Here is a 7,266-nt window from a genome sequence, read left to right on the forward strand (position 1 = left end):
ACTGAGGACAGAAAATGTTTCTTTAAAAATAGACTAGCAAATTGTATGAGCTACTGACTATAGTATCAATTGATAATTAACTGTGGTTCTTTCATTAAAATTGAAACTAAATGGCTTCATAACAATAAAATCATAGAAATAAGTCTAAATCTATTAGTAATCCCAATAGTATAAGTGGATTAAACAACCTAACAGAAGAAAAAGAACTATGAGATCTGATTTTAAAATATACCCAGTTATCTTAGAAGAGACATGCATTAAATAAAACAAAGGTTTGAAAATAATGGGATGATCAGAAGTATAAAGGAACATACTAATCAAAAGTAAGTTGATATAGCAATATCAGTGTTATACAGAGTGTAAGACAAAGGGCTTAATAAGGATAAGCTATAAAAAGGAGCACAACATGAGAATAAAATACATGAACTTGTATGCTTCTGTATCAGACAGAGTAGTTTAGGCTGCATATGCCACAATAATAAATTACACTGGCTTTACACAGTAAAGTTTTATTTCTTGCTCACAAAAAGTCCTGTGCAATTTTCATAAGTGTTGCAGATCAGCAATCATCCATCCGGCGACTCAGAAATCCAGGCTGTTTCCATCCTAGGTTCAATCATCTAAATACGCAGCTTTCTTGGTTGCTAAGACAGGGAATAGATAAGCTGAATGTCCTGCAGAAGTTCTTCAGTACTTTAGCCCAGCAATGACACAGACAACTTCCACTAACAGACCGTGGGTCAGAATTTGTCACATGGCATGACCCAACTGCTAAAGCCTGGCAGGTGTGGTGGAGTACACACTTGTTCAGTAAGCATTAAGTATTTCTGTCATAGCAAATAACGAAATATTTGCTAGTTTGTCCACAATGTAAAATTAGACAATATTAAAAAGGACAACTAACATAAAAAATCACTTTGAGTTTTAATTCATTTCTTTTAGACAAAAGATCAAGAAAAAAGAAACAATAGTATATTATCTTTGGACATATATATATAGTGAAATAAAGTTTTCTAAAATGCACAGAAATGCTGAATACTATCTTCAGGACAGTGTGGGTTCTCAAGAGGACATAATGGAAACAGAATTAATATTACATAATTTTTAAAAGAATATATACATGTCTGTAATAGTTTTCTATACTGTGTAACAAAATATCACAAGCTTAAGAACTTAAAACAACATATATTTATTATCCCACAGTTTCCTTGAGTCAGGAGTCAGGCTGTAGCTTAGCTGGGTAATCAAATTCTCACATGGCCATAGACAAGGTGTTAGTGAAGTGTGGAATCTCATCTGAGGCACAGGATCTACTTCCAAAGTCACTTGATTGTTAGCGGAATTCATTTCCTTGCATTTATAGAATTCATAGTGCCCTGCTTCTTCAAGTTTCAGCAGAGGAATCTCTGTCTGCAGTCAGCTAAAACAGAGTTCTTTACAATCGAATGTAATTATCATCTCATCTTATAATGTAATCTAATCAAAGGAGTGACTACCTCCTCATATTCACAGGTTCTGCCCATGCTCAAGATGAGGGGATTATTTAGAACAAGTACACAAGGAGACAGGAATCTTGGGAGCAATCTCAAAATTCTACTTACTTTAGTGTCTCAAGAGCTTCTCTGATGGCTCAGATGGTAAGGTATCCATCTGCAATGTGGGAGACTGGGGTTCAACCACTGGGTTGAGATGATCCCCTGGAGAAAGGCATGGAAACCCACTCTAGTGTTCTTGCCTGGAGAATTCCTATGGACAGAAGAGCCTGGTGGGTTATAGTCCATGGGGTCGCAAAGTGTTGGACATGACTGAGCAACTAAGCACAGCACATAGAATCTAAAGTTCTTAGAATCTGGTAGAAGACAAAAACATAAGACGAATCGTATAAAGCAATGTGAGACGAGCTACAGCTACCCAGTTTACACAGTGGTAAAGACTCTACTTGCCAGTGCAGGAGACACAGGAGATGCCAGTTTGATCCTTGACTCAGGAATATTTCCTGGAGGAGGAAATGGCAACCCACTCCAGTATTTTTGCCTAAATAATCACATGGACAGAGAATCCTGGTGGGCTATAGTCCATGGGCTTGCAAACAGTCAGACACTTCTGATCAACTGAGCATGCACAAATGACGTGAGCTATATTAGATGTGTGTCTTTGTTTTGGTTTCCCAAGGGTGACCCAGGAAGAAGACCTTTCAGTTCAGTTCAGTTGCTCAGTCATGTCCAACACTTTGAAACCCCATGGACTGCAGTACACCAGGCTTTCCTGTCCACCATCAACTCTTGGAGCTTGCTCAAACTCATGTCCATTGAGTCAGTGACACCATCCAACCATCTCATTCTCTGTCATCCCCTTCTCCTCCCACCTTCAATCTTTCCCAGCATCAGGTCTTTTCCAATGAATCAGTTCTTTGCATCAGCGGCCAAAGTATTGGAGCTTCAGCTTCAGCATCAGTCCTTCTAAGGAATATTCAGGACTGATTACCTTTAGGATTGACTGGTTTGATCTCCTTGCAATCCAAGGGACTCTTAAGAGTCTTCTCCAATACCACAGTTCAAAAGCATCAGTGCTTTGGCACTCAGCTTTCTTTAGAGTCCAACTCTCACATCCATGCATGACTACTGGAAAACCATAGTTTTGACTAGATGGACCTTTGTTGGCAAAGTAATGTCTCTGCTTTTTACAAAACCTGAAAAAATGCCACCAAAAAAAAAAGAAAACTATAGGTCAGTATCACTGATGAACATAGATGCAAAAATTCTTAATAAAATTCTAGCAATCAGAATCCAACAACACATTAAAAAGATCATACATCATGACCAAGTAGACTTCATCCCAGGGATGCAAGGATTCTTCAATATCTGCAAATCAATCAATGTAATACACCACATTAACAAATTGAAAAATAAAAGATATATGATTATCTCAATAGATGCAGAGAAAGCCTTTGACAAAATTCAACATCCATTTATGATAAAAAAAAAAAAAACTCTTCAGAAAGCAGGAATAGAAGGAACACACCTCAACATAATAAAAGCTATATATGACAAACAACAGCAAACATTATCCTCAATGGTGAAAAATTGAAAACATTTCCCCTAAAGTCAGGAACAAGACAAGGGTGCCCACTTACACCACTACTATTTAACACAGTTTTGTAAGTTTTTGCCACAGCAATAAGAGCAGAAAAAGAAACAAAAGGAATCCAAATTGGAAAACAAGAAGTTAAAACTCACACTTTGCAGATGACATGATCCTTTACATAGAAAACCCTAAAGACGCCACCAGAAAATTACTAGAGCTAATCAATGAATATAGTAAAGTTGCAGGATATCAAATCAACACACAGAAATGCCTTGCATTCCTATACACTAAAAATGGAGAAAACAGAAAGAGAAATTAAGGAAACAATTCCATTCACCATTGCAATAAAAAGAATAAAATACTTAGGAATATATCTACCTAAAGAAACTAAAAACCTATATATAGAAAACTATAAAACACTGGTGAAAGAAATCAAAGAGGACACTAATAGATGGAGAAATGTACCGTGTTCATGGATAGGAAGAATCAATATAGTGAAAATGAGTATACTACCCAAAGCAATCTATAGATTCAATGCAATCCCTATCAAGCTACCAACGGTGTTTTGCACAGAGCTAGAACAAATAATTTCACAATGTGTATGGAAACACAAAAAAACTCAAATAGCCAAAGCAATCTTTAGAAAGTAGAATGGAACTGGAGGAATCAACATGCCTGAATTCAGGCTCTACTACAAAGCTACAGTCATCGAGACAGTATGGTACTGGCACAAAGACAGAAATATAGATCACTGGAACAAAATAGAAAGCCCAGAGATAAATCCACACACCTATGGACACCTTATCTTTGACAAAGGAGGCAAAAATATACAATGGAGAAAAGACAATCTCTTTAACAAGTGGTAATAGGAAAATTGGTCAACCACTTGTAAAACAATGAAACTAGAACACTTTCTAACACTATACACAAAAATAAACTCAAAATGGGTTAACAATCTAAACATAAGACCAGAAATTATAAAACCCCTTGAGGAGAACATAGGCAAAACATTCTCCGACATACATCACAGCAGGATCCTCTATGACCCACCTCCCAGAAAATAGGAAATAAAAGCAAAAATAAACAAATGGGACCTAATTAAAATTAAAAGCTTCTGCACAATGGAGGAAACTATACGCAAGGTGAAAAGACAACCCTCGGAATGGGAGAAAATAATAGCAAATGAAGCAACTGACAAAGACTTAATCTCAAAAATAGACAAGCAGCTCCTGCAGCTTAATTTCAGAAAAATGAATGACCCAATCAAAATATGGGCCAAAGAACTAAATAGACATTTCTCCAAAGAAGACATACAGATGGCTAACAAACACATGAAAAGATGCCCAACATCACTCATTATCAGAGAAATGCAAATCAAAACCATAATGAGGTACCATTTCACACCAGTCAGAATGGCTGCAATCCAAAAGTCTACAAGCAATAAATGCTGGAGAGGGTGTGGAGAAAAGGGAACCCTCTTACACTGTTGGTGGGAATGCAAACTAGTACAGCCACTATGGAGAACAGTGTGGAGATTTCTTAGAAAACTGGAAATAGAACTGCCATACGACCCAGCAATCCCACTGCTGGGCACACACACGGAAGAAACAAGAATTGAAAGAGACACGTGTATCCCGATGTTCATCGCAGCACTATTTATAATAGCCAGGACATGGAATCAACCTAGATGTCCATCAACAAATGAATGGATAAGAAAGCTGTGGTACATATACACAATGGAGTATTACTCAGCCATTAAAAAGAATCCATTTGAATCATTTCTAATGAGGTGGATGAAACTGGAGCCTATTATACAGAATGAAGTAAGCCAGAAAGAAAAAACACCAATACAGTATATTAATGCATATATATGGAATTTAGAAATATGGTAATGATAACCGTGTATGCAAGACAGCAAAAGAGACACAGATGTATAGAACAGTTTTTTGGACTCTGTGGGAGAGGGGGAGGGTGGGATGATTTGGGAGAATGGCATTGAAACATGTATAATATCATATGTGAAACAAATCACCAGTCCAGGTTCGATGCAGTATACAGGACGCTCAGGGCTGGTGCACTGGGATGACCCAGAGGATGGTATGAGGAGGGAGGTGGGAGGGGGGTTCAGGATGGGGACCACGTGTACACCCGTGGCAGATTCATGTTGATGTATGGCAAAACCAATACAATATAGTAAAGTAATTAGCCTCCAATTTAAATAAATAAATTTATATTTTAAAAAAAGAAAAAAAAAGTCTCTGCTTTTTAATATGGTGTCTAGGTTGGTCATAGCTTTTCTTCCAAGGAGCAAACATCTTTTAATTGCATGGCTGAAGACTCCAACCTCATTGATTTTGGAGCCCAAGAAAATAAAGGCTGTCAATGCTTCCATTGTTTCCCCATGTATTTACCATGAAGTGATGAGACAGGATGCCATGATCTTCATTTTTGCTGTTGAGTTTTAAGCCAACTTTTTCCTCTCCTATTTCACTTTCATCAAGAGGCTCATTAATTCCTCACCACCTTCTGCCATAAGGGTGGTGTCATCTACATATCTGAGGTTACTGATATTTTTCCCAGCAACCTTGATTCTGGTCTGTGATTCATCCACCCCAGTATTTCACATGATGTACTCTGCACAGCTGGAATCAAGATTGCTGGGAGAAGTATCAATATACTTCAGATATGCAGATGACACCACCCTTATGGCAGAAAGTGAAGAGGAACTAAAAAGCCTCTTGATGAAAGTGAAAGTGGAAAGTGAAAAAGCTGGCTTAAAGCTCAACATTCAGAAAACGAAGATCATGGCATCCGGTCCCATCACTTCATGGGAAATAGATGGGGAAACAGTGGAAACAGTGTCAGACTTTATTTTTGGGGGCTCCAAAATCACTGCAGATGGTGATTGCAGCCATGAAATTAAAAGACGCTTACTCCTTGGAAGGAAAGTTATGACCAACCTAAATAGCATATTCAAAAGCAGAGACATTACTTTGCCAACAAAGGTCGGTCTAGTCAAGGCTATGGTTTTTCCAGTGGTCATGTATGGATGTGAGAGTTGGACTGTGAAGAAGGCTGAGCGCTGAAGAATTGATGCTTTTGAACTGTGGTGTTGGAGAAGACTCTTGAGAGTCCCTTGGACTGCAAGGAGATCCAACCAGTCCATTCTGAAGGAGATCAGCCCTGGGATTTCTTTGGAAGGAATGATGCTAAAGCTGAAACTCCAGTACTTTGGCCACCCCATGCAGAGTTTACTCATTGGAAAAGACTCTGATGCTGGGAGGGATTGGGGGCAGGAGGAGAAGGGGACGACAGAGGATGAGATGGCTGGATGGCATCACTGACTCAATGGACATGAGTCTGGGTGAACTCCGGGAGTTGATGATGGACAGGGAGGCCTGGCGTGCTGCGATTCATGGGGTCACAAAGAGTCAGACACGACTGGGCGACTGAACTGAACTGACTCTGCATATAAGTTAAATAAGCAGGGTGACAATATACAGCCTTGACATACTCCTTTCTCAATTTGGAACCAGTCTGTTTTTCCATGTTCAGTTCTAACTGTTGCTTCTTGACCTACATACAGGTTTCTCAGGAGGCAGGTAAGATGGTCTAATATTCCCATCTCTTAAAGAATTTTCCAGTTTGTTGATATTCACACAGTCAAAGGCTTTAGTGTTGTCAATGAAGCAGAAGCAGAAGCTTTTCTGGAATTCCCTTGCTATTTCTATGATGGCTTAATGCAATAAAATTTTATTTTATTCCATTGATAGGACAGTGGGGCAGAGATAGGATGGAGGACTGGCAGATGTATTCCTTTAGTCATTCAGGAACCCAGCTGACAGGCTCTGGCATTTCAACACATGGTTTTTAAAGATAACTTCTCTTGAACAATAGTTCCTTGCTGGTTATCGATTTTAAATATAGCAGTGTATACATGTCAATCCCACACTCCCTAACTATCCCTCCCCCCACATACCCTGTATGGCACAGGGAACTCTACTCAACATTATGTAACAACCTAAATGGGGAAATAATTTGAGAAAGAATACATACATGTATCTGTATAATTGAATCACTTTACTATGGACCTGAAACTAATATAACATTGCTAATAAACTATACTCCAATATAAAATTAAAAGTTTTTAAAAAGGATAACTTGTCTATATAAGCAAGCAAT

At 38.3% G+C, this 7,266-nt stretch overlaps 1 long non-coding RNA gene across 1 annotated transcript; it reads right to left on the reverse strand.

Moving 5' to 3' along the window:
• Positions 1-492: 492 nt before the first annotated feature.
• LOC147378711 (uncharacterized) lies at positions 493-2,272 on the reverse strand. Its single transcript, XR_015153057.1, has 2 exons — positions 1,602-2,272; positions 493-644 (listed from the first exon to the last, which is right to left on the reverse strand). It is a non-coding gene; the product is annotated as an uncharacterized LOC147378711 (long non-coding RNA).
• Positions 2,273-7,266: the final 4,994 nt, after the last annotated feature.

The sequence above is a fragment of the Bos grunniens genome, chromosome 2, assembly GCF_055505025.1.
Source record: "Bos grunniens cultivar Pamir isolate PY7600 chromosome 2, Bosgru_T2T1.0, whole genome shotgun sequence".
Classification (NCBI taxonomy): Eukaryota; Metazoa; Chordata; class Mammalia; order Artiodactyla; family Bovidae; genus Bos; species Bos grunniens.